The sequence below is a fragment of the Pleurodeles waltl genome, chromosome 5 (genome assembly GCF_031143425.1).
Source record: "Pleurodeles waltl isolate 20211129_DDA chromosome 5, aPleWal1.hap1.20221129, whole genome shotgun sequence".
NCBI lineage: Eukaryota > Metazoa > Chordata > Amphibia > Caudata > Salamandridae > Pleurodeles > Pleurodeles waltl.
In genome coordinates, this window is record NC_090444.1 from 815,137,257 (window position 1) to 815,153,481 (window position 16,225).

Genomic DNA, 16,225 nt, shown 5'->3' on the forward strand with positions numbered 1-16,225 from the left:
CCATGTAGTACATACATTGAGCCACCAACGTGTAGGAGTACACGTTATCGGCAAACTTTGGCTGATGAAGCAGCTGTATCTTCAGTTGCTATTGCTTCGGTGGCTGCAGTGACTCAATCTCAGATGAGATTGGATAATAAAATATTGTCTGCCGTGAAAGCTTCGTCTAAAGGCAAGCCTCTCCCAAAAGCAACCCCTATAAAATACTCTTACCACATCAGTACACAGAATGTTGCCCACGCAACACTTCCTGTGGTTGGAGATTGAGTGATCCCCAACCAAGACCAGAGATTAGATCTAATAAAAGCAGTGCATGAGGGTATCCCTTCTGCTGGTATTTCAGCCACAGTAACACTCTTACAGAAACGCATCTGGTCGCCAGGTCTATCCAAACAGACAAATCAATACATCCTTTGTTGAGACATTTGCCAGCGAATCAGGGGCTCTAACATCAAACGCCCATCGCAGACATTCCTCTTAGTATCCAGCAGGCCACTAGAATGTGTGTACCTAGACCATTGTGGTCCCCTTCAACCTGATGAGGCATACAAATACATCTTAGTCACTGTAGATTCTTGTTCTAGATTTCTGTGGGTAAGGCCACAGCGGTCGGCTGACTCTCGAACTGTTATAAAAGACTTGCTGATCTTTATCTGTACATATGCGGTTGTAGCATTCCGCTCAGACCAGGGCCGTGCCTTTGCCTCCAAGGCATTCAGGGACACCATTGGGACGATGGGTGTTGAACTCCCTTACTCCTCACCATAACATCCCAAGGGAAATTTGGTTGCGGAGAGGAGGAATCTTGATCTAAAGCAGTCCTTAACAGCTAGATTATTAGGTTCTGGCCTCACTTGGCTTCATCACCTATATGGGGTCTAGGGAGCACTGAATAATCTGCCAAGACTGTCTTTGGGGGGGCGCACTCCCCATAAGGTTCTCTTTGGGATAACTAATGTTCCAGATCCTGATGGCCCAGGTTTTATGGCAGCAGATACACCTTTTGAAATAAATGAACGTCTCACTGTCTTCTGGGAGCTTCAGCAATTCGCTGATTATAAATCATGCTCCAATGCTGCCACTTTAGGAATAAGGGATTTACCAACAACTTCTAGAGGCTGGATTCTTAAAGTTGGGGATCTGGTTCGTGAGAAGATCGCTGTGAAGGAATTCGGTCCATCATACAGAGCACCGGTCCCAGTTCTGGGGACACAAGGTACCAGAACTGTCATCCTACCATCGCTGCCTGGTTCCAAAGTAAATAGATTCATTTCCATTGACGATGTCAAACCTCACCATGTGGCCGATCCTGCACAGTAGAAAACCAGAGGTCCCATGGGTAGTTCCCAGTCCCCTATCACTACCCAACAGGACGTACCTCTTCAAAGCAGAAATAACACACAAGCCTGACTACACAAGCATGTCCAATGATGTTACAAATACCTCATCGACCATGGGGAGGGTGGAAAATGAGCTCCTTCTGATCCCAGTTACCACTTCAACAACAACACCTGTCCAAGATGAGACTGTTTTCTACACCAACACAACACAAACTGACAATATAGTCTACTAAGAGCCTCCACCCGAAGTGGATCCACCCAACGGTAATGCACCTGCTCCTGTGTTTGCAGAGACTGCTTCTGGTTACTTCATCGATATTGATGACTTTTCTTCAGACTCATCCACTCCTGCGATTGAAAATGTCTCAAAGGCATTTAAGCTGTATCTATGGCTTAAAATAACTATTTCATTCACCCATGGAACTATGTATGGTTCTGCTTAACATTTTTTGCATTATTTCTATGAATTGGTTTTGTGACTGTGTTTTTTTTGCTTATATATGGTCATTAACTTCCTGAATGCTCCTCTGTTGAGCGTGTGGATGAAGTCTTAACTCCATATCTTTCCTCGCATAAGGTCCGAAGAGACTTGTCCCTTATCAACATTTTAGCTGTACCGATTCCTGATTGGATTGTGTGGGATAAAGTTCTATTTGATATATACGGGCTTACTGAGGTCATTCAAATTCCATATGTTTTCAAAATATCCATGACTGATGTAATCACACCTGGTGTTGTATCTGATGATTGGGATGTCCAGCCAGCTGATTCACTGTTAACTGAAATGAAGGACTATTCAGTATTTGAAAGTGATGATGTATACAAAGAATTATGGGGAACTGTTCTGCTGTAACAACTGTGGACATTACTACCTGCACTGTGCAACTAGACATAGATCAACATTTAACCATACACAGAGGGAACACTGTTCAACTCCACCTGTGGGGAGCCCAAAACATTATTCTAATAAATGTACTTATTTTTCTGGGCATGACACAAAAAATCCATAGTCATATTATTTCAAGTTACCGCCTTCAAAAATTAGGAAGATTTCGCCAACTGACACAAAACTGAGTATTCAGATTCCTTTGTTTCCCGCCGTGCAGTTGAAGGTTACGAATACTGGAGAAACACTATTGATCTAAAGAGTGTATGGGGAACACAAGATTGGTAAATACAGGATAGGGAAGCATTATTTAGAGCTTGCCTTATTCCTGTGCAAATGATCTTTTTAAATGACACCATTCAGCAGACATCTTGTCTGGGGTTAGTGAAACTGAAAGAAATTAATACACCCAGTATCCCCACACCAGGAAAATTCAATAACTGGCAATCCTTCCTGAATGTCACTGAGGAAGAACTAGATGAAAAGGTTCAGGCTGGTACCTATAACTCTTCACTTTCCAGTCCCGGCGGGTGGCTATTGTGGCCAATGGACACAAATGGGTGTCAGACACATTTTGTGAATTCCTCATGGGGTTTCAAGATTAGCCGGCCAGACTCTCACTTTGTCCCGGGTCAACACATGGGTAGAGTTACAACATACAGTGTGGGTAAATTGTGCCAACAGTAGGTACAGACTAACATGTTAGCCGCAGTCAGGGAACATCTTAACACTCTTTCGGAAGATATAGACTTGCAGGGCTTCTTGTTAGGTCCTAGAAAGCCACGCTATAAAAGATGAATCTATGCCATATATAATGTGATCTGGAAGCTTTCTCAGATAGCAGCTGCTACGCGTTTAAGGCAGATAGACATGGAAAACTTAGAAAAGGCTTTAGCTGTTGTCGACATCGGCATGAACACTCTGTCCAACAGGATTTATTCCATAACAAACATAGGCCCTCATTATGACATTGGCGGTAAATTCTGAATACCGCAGTGGTGACTGCCGCCAACATACCGCCCAGAGGCGAACATCCGTCTGCCAGATTATGACATACACACACACACAAAACTAACAGAAACCAGCCACAACCACAAATCCGCAATGCTCACTGAACACGATAAACTGTTGGAACTAGTATCATACCGTTACGCCAATAAAACAATGCCCTCCAAATAATGACCCATGAATCACCACAGCGGACATTCAATGGTGGTAAACCGTTGGCGGTGCACACCACCAAGGTGGGAATGACCACCCAAATACAAAACAATACAAGATTAGCCAGACCAAAAAAAAAAAACCTGACACAAATACACACACCCCACCCACCCACCAACAGCACTATAAAACACCCCTCACAACACCCACAAACCTTTGCAAACACTAAAAGTCTGCTACATCTTTCTACGTCAATCCCAGAGACAACTGCACACACATACCACAACTACCCATACATCCATCATGCACCACACACCACACACCCATCCACATCACACATCACCCTCTGCACAACACACACAACACCCATGTCCCCACAATGGCTCCCCTGTTTCACTGATGAGAAGTTACGGGCCATGGTGGAGGAAATAGTCAAGGTAGAGCCACAGCTGTATGGAGCACAGGTACAGCAGATCTCCATTACCAGGAAGATGGAGCTATGGCGGAGAATTGTGGACAGGGTGAGTGCCGTGGGACAGCATCCATGCACAAGGGATGACATTCGGAAGAGATTGAACGACGTACGGGGGAAGGTGCATTCCATTGCAGCAAGGTACCAGCTCGCCATCAGGAGGACTGGAGGTGGACCCTCACCTCCTTCCCCACAGCTGACAGCATGGGAGGAGAAAGTCCTGGCAATACTGCGCCCTGAGAGACTCACTGGAGTAGCCGGAGGACTGGACACTGGTGAGTCACCAAGGACAACCTACCACCTGCCCATACCTGCATGCCATCTCACCCCCTCACCCTGACTCCCTTCACCCCACTCCATCCCACACAATGCACTACCTTTATTACCAACCTAAATGTCAACCCCTGCATGCCATACCCACAACAAGCACATCCCTCCCAGCTCTGCATGCACACCCACCACCAGTGCATGCACTGCCTGGAGAACTACCAATCCCACAATACATCACCATATATAACCAAAGGTGGGAGGATAACACCAATACAATTGGGAAAGCTAGAAATACAGACTATGTCACAAACAAGTACCCTAACAAATCACTTACATCCCCACAGGTACCCCAGGCAATGTCAATGGCGAGGAGGTGCCTTGGCTACCCAGTCCCCCACCACAATATGCCCCCACTCATGACAGCAACTCTGGAGGTCTCGATCTGGATGAACTCCCTGGCCCATCTGAAACTACTGGTCAGTCGGCTACCCCATCCCACAGCCAGTCCACCACAGGCCCCCCTTGACTCAAACACCACAGCAGCCAGCCAACGCCTTCAGACCTCTGTCCCCAGGACACGTCAATCAGTAGTGTGCACACCTGTACATGGACCAGAGTCAACACCACACAGGCAAGACAATGAGGGTCCTGGTGTCAGTGGGAATGGGCACACCATTCAGCGGACACATGCATAGGGGGCCAGGGACAGTCGAAGGATAGCTGTGCGCCAGGGGGAGGACAGACCCTGGGAACCATCTGCCCAGGAGGCACTCACAAATGTCCTTGAGGCATACCAACAATCCCAGGACAGGATGGGTCAGGTGATCAACATTATGCAGGAGACCCAGCGGCTGCATGGGGAACACCACCAGGAGGTCATGCAACACTTGCAGGCCTTGAATACCACCATGGCCTCCATTGCAGGGTATGCTGTCTGACATGGCGAACAGCATGCAAGAATACACAGCACACCAGTGGGCCTCTACCACTAGCCAGTGTACTGACTAGCCCTCCACATCTGCTGCAACTACTAGACAGGAGGCCCTGCCACAGGGTTCACAGGCCACTGATACCCCACCCCCTGCAGAAGGTGAACAACCCGCAAATGTTCCCTGCAACCCAGACTGACACCAGAGACAGTTGCCAGACCACCACCAGGAAATGAGCCCCTCCAGAATGTCCCCCTTCTGTTCCACTGTGTCACCTTGTTCACTTTGAACTGCCACTGCTCCTCTTCCCATGGCCCCTAGGAATTGATCCTACATATGTGTTTCAGCAGTCTGTACATGTCACAGCATTACACTGTTATAACCACACCAGCATCTGCAATAAGGGAAGACATAGCTGACAGTCAGTTGGGATGCACAGGTAGTGACTGGCATCATACTATAGTCACACAGCACATCACTTAAATGGAGAAATGTAAAGACCAACAGTCTTACCTGAGTGTCATTGGACGTACTGCTGAATGACATGTGTCCTTTTGTCCACATCCTCCTCTTCCGCCTCCTCCCTGTCCTCATTGTTCACTGCTGCCACAGGTGCATTGTCACCCCCTCCCCCTGCAGATAGGGCATATGGGGCCAGATGTATCAAGATTTTGCTTGGCGAGTCTCAAATAGCGAATTTTAAGAAATCGCTATTTCCTGCACGCAAAATGTGATGTATCAAATTCGCGAGTCGGAAATAGCGATTTCTTAAAAATCGCGAATGCAATTTTCGAGGTCCAAATACCGAATCGCAAATAAAATTGCGATTCGGTATTTGAAAATCGCAAATTGCGAAAACGGTTACCCGGCACAGCCTGATGACATCATAAGCAGGAAGTGAGTCAGCCCATGCTGTTTCCAGGTACCACACCCACAAGAGCAGTCAAAGAGTCACAGACCAGCCCCAGGGAGGCTATTGTGGGAGCAAGCCAGGACCTAACACCAACATGGCCAATGCCGGCAATGGGAAGGAGAAGGGAGACAGGAAGAGGAAGCTGAAATTCAGTGAGCAAGAATTGGAGGTGCTCACTGAGGAGGTGGTCAGGAGCCATGACCGGTTCTTTGGGAAGAGCTCACTCCAGGTACCAGAGAGTGAGAAGCAGAAACTTTGGGCTGACAACCAGACGAAAATCTGCCCAGTGGGGGTTGTGCAGAGCTCGGTGGAAGAGATACACAAGAGGTGGTACGACCTGCGTTCCCGTGCCAAGGAGAGGGTGATCAGCAGCCTAAAGAAGGCAAGGAGCACAGGAGGTGGACCATCCACCCAGATACCCTCAACCCCAATGGAAGACCTGGTGGAGTCCACACTGCTTCCAGAAGCTGTCAGTGGGGTCACTGACATTGACACTTCCGGCACACCCAGCACCAGCAAAGGTAAGTCCAATAATGATGTGTATCTCCATATGTGCATGTACAAATGCCCCATAGGAAATAGCAAGTAGTGCAAAGCATTGTGATAAGTAGTCCATTCTACATCTTACATGCAGCACAACAATGCCTTATGGGAGTGGTAGTCCATAACCCTGAGCTGAAAATAGCACATAGATAGTAATTAAGTATACAGACACACAGAAGAACAACACACACAACTCACAGTGATACGATGTAAGTGTACATTTATTACCACTGTGCAACATTTGGTGATACATTAATAAATGACATGCTGCACATTGTCATTGCAGATGGCTCAGGCCCAGCAGCAGCAGAACGTGCCAATGTGGGGGATGCAGAAACACAGCCACTGTCGGACTCAAACACCAGTGAGTCATTGTGTGTAGCACCAATCAGACGCAGGGCAAGTGTGTTACCTCTCCACAAGTTGAACCTGGACTCCGATGAAATGCCGGATGAAGGCCACAAACCACCCCCGAAGCTAGATCCACAGGAAGGCAGCAGTCCCTGACCCAGCGTCACTCAACTCCCCGTAGGAGGCCTCACGATGCAGGCACACAGCACACAGATGAAGGCGAGGGCCCATCAATCTTTGGCGGCCTTGAAGCATCCATGCTCAAAGTGCAGCCCCTGCAATGCAAAAACATGAGGGCAATGCACAGGCAGTTGCAGTCACACAATGATAATATGGGAGGACTGCACAAGCAGTTGGAGTCTCTGAATGCAAACATCTCCAAGCTGCATGAGGGACAGCAAACAGCTGCAGATAACACGAAGGAACTGACAAATGCCATTAAGGAACTCTGTACTGAGATCAGGCATGGGCGGGTGAGCCACCGCAGGCACCAATGGCAATTCATGGGAATGTTCAATGGCTTTTGCAGATCCGTAAATCGGCTCGCTACTTCAACTGCCCTGATATCATGGCGTGCTGTGGCCGCACAGGTGGAGGCAGCACATAGCAGTCGGGACGTTGCACAGGGATTGGTCCAAATAACCAACGTTCTGTATGCTATGCAGACAGCATACAGTGCTACATCCAGCGTACTGGGTGTTGGGGATACTGAAGAGTCCTCTAGCCTCAGCAATCTTGCAGTCCCCGTGATGGATCCTAGGCGTCGCAGTGCCAGGCACAGTACTGCCTGTGAGCCTGATACAAGAGGTGCCGGCGAGGCCACTGCGCACTCAAGTGGAATGCATGGATGTAAGAAGTGACATTGAGGGCCACAGGGGACTACCTTCACATGTAGCAATACAGTAAAACTATGATGATAATAGTGTGACACTGTTAATGGCTCATGTCTGCCTATTGTGCATAGCTTTGTGCTAGTGACACATATATTACCTGAAGTCAAGGTAATAAAGGTGCTAACTACCGGAAAACATGTCAGTGAGGTGGTGTTGTCATTACTTACATCTGAAATGATTGTGCATGATGACAGCACGCCTTTGCCTGCCCTCTGCTGCACTGGTCCTGTCTGCTGGCTGTAGGGGTGGTATGGGATCATCATCCTCATCTGAGTCTGGCTCCGATATTTCCACAGGTATGCCCCTGGTGGTAGCTATATTGTGCAAGATCGCACATGTGGCCACTATTCTACAGGTCGTGTCCGGGCTGTACAGTAGTGCTCCTCCACTTTTGTGGATGCACCGGAAGCGACTCTTCAGCAGGCCAAAGGTGCGCTCCACCACATTGCGGGTTGCCCTGTGTGCTGAATCGTATCTCCGCTCTACTGGTGTTGCAGGATTTAGGTAGGGCGTCATCATTTAGGTGCACACTGCGTAGGCACTGTCTCCTGGAAGGAACAGAGGGTATAATGAGTAGCTGTGCCATCTGACGTCACACTGCCATCAATGCAACATTGTAAAGTTGCAAAATACCTAGTAGATATCCTTCACCAAATTCCTCATCTAGCTGTCTTGTGTAAATCCCGCTGTGGCGAAAGATGTACGAATCATGTGTGCTCCCTGGGTACCTGGCCACGAGATCAGTTATGATGTAGGAGGCATTGCATATCACCTGTATGTTCATTGAATGTTGGTTTGTACGGTTGCGGTACACATACTCTGTGGCCGATGGTGGACAGATTGCATCATGTGTCCCATCTATGGCACCTAGGACATGGGGGAACTGTGCTATCTGGTAGAAATCGATTTTTGTCTGTATTTCCTGTGGGGTGTGGGGGAATCTGATGTACTGGTGTATCCTGTTCAGCATGGCATTTAGAAATGCATAGAAAAATCTAGAGAGGGCACTATGTGATACCCCTCCAGCTGCTGCTATGACCCCTTGATAGATCCCTGAGGCTAGTAGGTGCAAGGAGCATAATACCTGCACATGGGTGGGTATGCTATTGGTCCTGTGTGTTGTGCACTGCAGTATGGGTTGTAGCTCAGCTATCAGGTCAAGTATCATGGCTGAGCTCAACCTGTACTTGTCATATATCTCCTCCTCAGTCTGGTCAAAAAGGGTTATGCGCACTCTGAAAAGGCGCTCCTGTCTCCTCCTCCCTCTCCTGAAACCTGCCAAGATCCTCATTCTCCTCACCATAACGTAGAGTGCAGCCATTGTGGAAAAGAGGCTGAGGCATTCTGGGCCTCTTTATATAGGTTGCACCTGGTTACCACCTGGTTTCAATTCGTGGTAAATTGCATGTGCAAAAGGCCATTCTGCGAATATACGCAATTTGCAAATTTTTGATGCATCGCATAGCGACATGGTTTTGCGTGTCGCAATCTGTGTATCGGAATTTGTGACATGAAATACCGAATCTCTATTTGTGAGTCGCTATTCGAGCTCGCAATTTGCGATATGCAAATAGCGATTTGTTTTTTCATGTTGCAAATTGCGATACGCAGATTGCAACACGCAAAACCATGTTGCTTCGCAAAAAATCGACATTTTTGTGATTCCTTGTTTTTGGCCTGTGAATGTCTTTCACACATCGCAAAACAGGTTTTTGCATTCACAAAAAGGCCAATTTTTGCGATTTGCACCGTTTGCGAATGCTAAAACGTTTGATACATCTGGCCCATGGTGTCTGAGGGCCAAATTTCGCAGAATGCAGCACACCACAACAATCTTTAAGACCTTCTCAGGGGAGTAGCATAGGGATCCACGTGTCAGATGGAGGTACCTGAACCTGGCCTTCAGGAGACCGAAGGTGCATTCTACAATCCTCCTGGTACGCCCATGAGTATCATTGTACCTATTCTCAGCTCCTGTTCTCAGATTCCTAACAGGGGTCAAGAGCCAGGACAGGTTTGGGTAGCCGGAGTCACCTGGAAGAAGTGAGGGACACACATTAGCCATGCACTATGTGATGAGGTATGGCTCCTGTAGGCATACACAGACATACATTGGGTGGGGACTCAAACTCACCTATGAGTCACACTCTGTGCCTCTGTAGTCATGCCATCAGCTGTGGGATGCTGCTATTCCTCAGGACAAAGGCATCATGCACAGATCCAGGATACTTGGCAGTGAGGTGGGACCATCTGGACACTGAGAGAGTGGAAACTCTTCCTATTCCTTTACACCTGTTCATTGGCCCTGTGAGGGACTAAGGCAATATGGGTCCCCTTGATGACTCCAATCACATGTGTAATGTGTCTACAATTGTGTAGAATCCAGCCTTCACAGTGGGCAAATCATCAACCTGGGGGAATGCAAAGTAGCTGAACATGTGTTTGAGCAAGGCAGGAAAAACCCTTCCAAGTACAATAGAGAACATAGGCTGTGACATTCCTGCAGCCAAGCCCACAGTCACCTGGAAAAAACCTGTTGCCAGAAAATGGAGCACTGATAGTACCTGCACAAGAGGGGGAATTACTGTGGTGCAACGGACAGCAGGTAGCAGATCAGGCTCCAATTGTGCACATAGCTCTGTGATAGTGGCCCTGTCCAGACGATAGGTGAGTATGATGTGCATGTCCTCCAGTGTAGCCAAGTCCACAAGGGGTCTGTACACAAGTGCTTGCCTCCTCCTCCTATTCCTCCACAGTAGTTGGTACCTAAGTGAGCCAAGTAAAAAGGGTGTGACAGGACCTGTGGACACACAACATCAAAGTACACAGAGCATGTGCAATTCCTTATTGGCTAACATGGGCCTCTATGGAGTACAGGAACCAAAGATGATCAACGCCGGCAGTGATGGTGTTCACCGGCGCAGATGTGACTGCCGTTTTCTTTCTACCACTTCACTTGATTCCTGACTTTCCATTGACTGCATCTCCACTGCGTGTGCTGTTGTGACCTGTGTCTGGCCCGTGAAACAGGGGAAAGGACCACAGCCTTCATGTAGCGGAGTTGGAGAGGCTCGTGTATGGGGTCCTACCCCTGTATGAGCAGTTGTATGGGCCTCCAGAACAACAGGTGAGAACATCATGGGTACGCTGCATGCGACATTGCTGCATGTAGATGAATGTGTTTGCTGGCAGTGTGTCATTTGAGGGGGTATGGCTGCAGGCAATGTGAATGTAGATGTACGGGTCATGTGTGTGCTTGATGAGGGGCAAATGCACTATGTAGGACATATGTGTGACAGGCTGGATTGTGTGGTTCATGGTGTCCTTCTATGTGTGTTTCCTCTGCAGGTCAGCGCCCATCAGAAGAAGGGGTTGTGGCGTGCCATCGCCAAGGACATGTGGACCCAGGGGGTCCATAGCCGGCGGAGCACCCACTGTAGTAAACGGTGGGAGGACCTGAGACGCTGGGCCCGGAAGGGTGCGGAGGCCCAGCTGGGGACGGCCTCCCAACGAGGGAGGGGTGCCTGTCAGAGACTGACACCCCCAATGACCCACATACTGGCAGTGGCCTACTCAAAGCTTGATTGCCACTTGAGGGCAGCACAGTAGCCACAAGGGGATGAGTACTGTGTGTGTGATATTCATTATTTTTTGCATGGCATGGGAATTGGGTGCAGGGTTCTAGTCAGCGGATGCCCCAATATGACAGTTTATACATTTCTGCGTGGTCCTGCTTAGATATGTAGGGTGGTATGCATATTTGGAATTGATAGGTAGCTAGCTTGCCATGGCAGACAGGGTTTAGGTGGTCTCAGTAGGTTTGCAGATGGTAGTGTTTGGGACCTACCTGCTGTAGTACCTAGCCATTAGTATGCCACTGTGGTCCATACTGCCCATTCTTAGTCCCAGTGAGTGATAGTGATGTGTATGCCATCTTTGCTGTTGGTGCTGTGATTGACCCTGTGCTCCTTTTCTCCCCCTCTCCTTTGTCATCCTGTCCATGTGTGCATTAGCATAATCTGTTGAAGGAGCAGGGGCTGCGGCGAGTGGGGGGCTGCAGCCCACTGGACCCAGGAGGCAGAGTCCACTGATGCCGAGGGGGCCAGTGGGACGGAGGGCAAGGGGAGCACCACTGGGGAGACAGGAGCTGATACAACTGACTCTGATTCCTCCTCTGATGGAAGCTCCCTGGTGGTGGCGGACCCCACTGGGACCAATCCAGCAACTTCATCTTCCGTCACCCCCATACCAGCACCGCCCTCCCAGTAACCCCCCACCGAGTTGCCTGTGCCCGCTCACCCAGGAGGGTGGGCGTCTCCTTCGCCCCAGGCACCTCAGGCCCTTCCCCAATCTGCCCTGCTGCCCTCAGTGAGGAGGCTATTGACTTCCAGAGATCCATGTCTGTAGGGCAGTCAATCATATTGAATGCCATCCAGGGGCTGGCATCCCAGATGCTGCAATGCAATGCCTTCCTGGAGGACATTCACAGTGGCTTGGCGGCCCTACAGAGATTGGTTCAGGCTCTGGCCTCCTCTCTGACAGCAGCCAGCGTCCCTGTTTCTTCCATCCCCCCTCCAACTACCTCTTCCTAATCACTGTCTCCTCTTCCCCAACCCATCCCACGCACACATTCTGACAAGCATGCACCCAAAACAACAGACAGGACTTGCACAGACAAACACAGGCCCGACACTTCAGTCCACAGGCACACACACAGCCAACACACAGATGTACACACAACATTAGCCACTCCCTCCACTGTCTCCCCCTTCTCCTCCTCCTCCTCCCTCACAGTCACATCAGCACTCACAACTGCATGCACAGCATCAACAGTCCCAGATTCTGCCACCTGTACAGCCTTGCCCACAGTCACCACAACAGCAGACCCGCAGACATACACCCCACAAACCACATGTGCATTCACCACAATCACCACCGCATGCAGCACACCGAACTCACTTGCAGACACCACTGTAACATCCATCCACACGTCCTGTTTTCCTCCCCCACCTTGTCTGCCCCCCTCCAAAGACACACAAACGCTCTCACTCAGACCCCCAACAGCCATCCACGTCACCTGGACGCACACTGTCCATACACCTGCATCCAGGTCCAGTACACCTTGTCCTCCAACAACCACTCCCTCTACCTCCACTCCCATACCTCCTCCCACATCCCACCACACTGGTCCTAAGAAGTTTTTCCTTTCCTGCCTTGACCTCTTTCCTCCCCCACCCCGACCTGCCCATAAGAGAAAAGTCCCACCCCCCAGCCCAGTACCTCTAGTTCCAAATCGACTCCTGTTCCTCCCCCTAAGTTTACTCCTGCCACTAAGGTGAAGAAGGGTGGCACTCCGGCCCCCTGTCCCAAGGCCACTCCTCCACCCCCAAGCCAGAAGGGCAAGGACCCGCCCCCTCCCAAACCCAAGCCCAAGGCCCCTCCTGCAAAGAAGAGTCCCCCTTCTCCCCCCACCCCCACCCTGCCCCCTGAGGTGCCTGCCTACCATCGCCATGAAGCCCCTGCCCAGTGGAGTGACTAGGCTGTCAGAGTTAAGTTGGGCCTTGGATGTTGCCCTGTGGATAATACCTGACATTGGACTAGACAATGACCCTTTGTATTTAGTTGCCTCAATTGCTGTGGCTGCAGGTCAAGCGAAACATAGAGGCTGGACCTAAGGTATGTGTCCTGGCTTTTTTTCACTTCTGGCTGATGTTGCTGTTGTTTACGCTGCAGATTGTTCTGGGTGTGTGTTGTGTGTGTGTCACACTCCCATCCCTTCCTCCCTCCCTTGTGTGCTAGGCGGCTGAACTCACCGTCGCAACCTGGATGGCCATGGCGTAGTACAGAATCGAGAAGACTTTCAGTTCTGGGTCCATGGTGGCTGAGGACTCCTCTGTGTTCCTGGAGGTGAGTGTCTAATTTTATATGCTTTGTTTCCACCATGCTTTTGGTGGTGTTGCTAATGCCCCGGACATCCTGGCAGTCTGTTATGTCATAATATGGTGGGTGGATCCTTGTCTTACGCCTGGCTGGAGATGGCTACCGCCATGTTCAGTGGTCGTACCGCACTGGCGATTGGGCTGGTACATTGGCTGTCTATGGGAGGGATCACCAACATGGTCATAATTTGGCAGTCATTACCGTCGGCCTGGTGTTGGTACTACCGCCATCACCAGCGTGGCGGTCAGCTGACCGCCAATGTCATAATGACCACCTTAGTGTTGTCTGAGATTGGTATCTCTCAGACAGACATGTCCCTTCTAGAACATGGACAAAGTCAGCTGCGTTCCATCATGCAGTTAGGTTGGACATTACAGACTCTGAAAAATGGCTGTGTTCCATGGAAGTACATTAACCGTAGTGACTTGTGTGCTGCTTTTAATTTATCCAAAGAAGAACAGACAATGGCTAAAAGGGAAACTAGTTTTACCATGCTACACATAGAAAAGTTAGAGAAGTTGCCTTTTACTGTTGCAGAAAGTCAGTTGTTGGAAATGGTCTTTCTGCATGGTCACCCCCAAATGTTTTACCTTTTCCCTTCTCTTTTTCTGACCTCATTTTGCTGGCTTTAGGACTCTGAACACTTTACCACTAATAAGCAGTGAAAAAGTGCATATGCTCTCTCCCTAAAACATGGTGACATTAGCTCATACCCAATTAGCATATATATTTTACTTGTAAGTCCCTAGCAAAGTGCACTACATGTTTCCAGGGCCTGTAAATTAAATACTATTAGTGGGCCTGCAGCACTGGTTGTGCCACCCACATACGTAGCCCTTAACCATGTCTCAGGCCTGCCATTGCAGGGCCTGTGTGTGTAGTTTCACTGCCACGTCGACTTGGCATTTAAAACTTGCCAAGCTTAAAACTCCCTTTTTTCTACATATGTCACCCCTAAGGTAGGCCCTAGGTGGCCATAGGGCAGGGTGCTATGTAGGTAAAAGGCAGGACATGAACATATGTGTTCTATATGTCCTGGTAGTGTAAAACTCCTAGATTTGTTTTACACTGCTGTGATGCCTGCTCCTTTCATAGGATACCATTAGGGCTACCCTTATATACTGTTTGAGTGGTAGATTCTAATCTGAAAGGAGTAGCCAGGTCATATTTAGTATGGCCAGAATGGCAATAGAAAATCCTGCTTATTGGTGAAGTTAGATTTAATCTTGCTATTGTAGAAATGCCACTTTTAGAAAGTGAGAATTTTTCTACACTCAAATAATTCTGTGCCTTCCAATCCTCGTCTGGCTAGGTTAGTTGACAGCTCCCTTGTGCATTTCACTCAGACAACCCCAAACACAGGATACTCAGTCACACCTGCACACATCTGCATACTGAATGGATCTTCCTGGGCTGGGAAGGTAAAGGGCCTGACACTTGCATGTCAAAGGACAGTGGCCTGCCCTCACACAATGGATTGCCAAACCCCCTATTGGGACCATGGCAGACAGGATGGAATGGAAAGGGGACCTAGTGCACTTCTAAGCCACTCTTTGAAGTCTCCCACACTTCAACACACACATTTGGGTATTTAAAAAGGGCCTCTGACCCTATCAACTCAGACACGTCTGGACAAGATACCGCTGGTGAAGAAACTCTGAACCAGACCCTGCAACCTGCCAAGAGGAACTGCCTGGCTGCAAAAGGACTCACTTGACTGCTTTTCTGCAAAGTACTGCTGCCCTGCTGTTGCCCTGCTGCCTTGCTGCCCTCTGGTTCTGCTGAGAAGTGCTCTCTAGGGGTTTGGATAGAGCTTGCCTCCTGTTCCTTGAAGTCTGAGGACCAAAAAGACTTCCTCCTGCAAAGAACTCCTTGTGCGGCAAAAATGTGACGCACAGCATGCCAGAAACGACGCACTGCCTGCATTGTGGTGAGAAAATCACAGCACTCAGAACTGGAACGATGCAGTCCGGCTCACCGAGAGGAGATCGAGGCAACGCCAGCATTGCGACCGGAACTTCGATACACGGCCCACTGGATTGACGCATAGCTGAGTCGGAACGACACAGCCGGACTTCCTGTGAGAAAAATCGACACAGCACTTGCCATGCAACAGAAATTTCCCTGCATCGCCTGCCATATCGACACAGCTCCTGTTGCTTCATCCTGCTCGCCCAGGATTTCTCAGCATTGTCCCAAGGGCGTCTGAATACCACACAACCCGAAGAGGATCCAAGTCAGTGTGCTGCAAATCCACACAAAGCCTTCCCTGCTTGGAAAATTATCGACGCATCGTCTGTGTGCGCCTGGAGAAACCGACATACACCTCCCTGTTTTCCACACGTCTCCACCTCTGCAGTCCCTTGCGGAGAAGTTGAACGCAAACCAGGTACTTTGTGCTTGCAAGAGACTCTTGTTGTTTTTTCAAGACTAAAGAATCTTTTTATCATTCTCTGAAGTGATATTTCAACGTGTACTTACCAAATCTTGATCGTTTTTGACCTACATTTAACTAGATAAATATTAT